The sequence below is a fragment of the Bombina bombina genome, chromosome 8 (genome assembly GCF_027579735.1).
Source record: "Bombina bombina isolate aBomBom1 chromosome 8, aBomBom1.pri, whole genome shotgun sequence".
Classification (NCBI taxonomy): Eukaryota; Metazoa; Chordata; class Amphibia; order Anura; family Bombinatoridae; genus Bombina; species Bombina bombina.
Window position 1 is genome coordinate 2,082,131 of NC_069506.1, and position 651 is coordinate 2,082,781.

Sequence of the window (651 nt, forward strand, 5' to 3'; positions counted from 1 at the left end):
CTGCAGGGAGCTTATTCACACAAGTCTGTTCCACGAGTTAAAAAGATGTGTTTTTTGTAAGGGAAAAAATCAATTGTGTCCAGAATAAATTAAAAGAGATTTATTTCAGGGAAGTCTGTACTTAGCTGCTGTAATTATTCAGATGATATAGGTTTTTTTTCTCAGACAGATAGTTAATAAAATAAAAAAAGCAAATGAAAAAGCAAATTATTTCCTTTTCAGTAAATTTAGTTGAAATAAACAGAACAGGTGAATACAAAGCAGGTGAATAAAACACAGTATCATTACAAACTATTAATCACTGACTTCTTTTTAATTCTATAATGTGTTTTAATAAAGAGCACGACTAGATCTCCTGCTCACTAGTGTCATTAGCTAGACGTGTAAGGCGTGATCTCACCACTAGACGTGTAAGGCGTGATCTCACCACTAGACGTGTAAGGTGTGATCTCACCACGTGCTTTATTGTTATTCTATATTTATACATGTGCACAACCAGATCTCCTGCTCACTACCATCATTAGCTAGACGTGTAAGGCGTGATCTCACCACTAGACGTGTAAGGCGTGATCTCACCACGTGCTTTATTGTTATTCTATATTTATACATGTGCACAACCAGATCTCCTGCTCACTACTATCATTAGCTAGA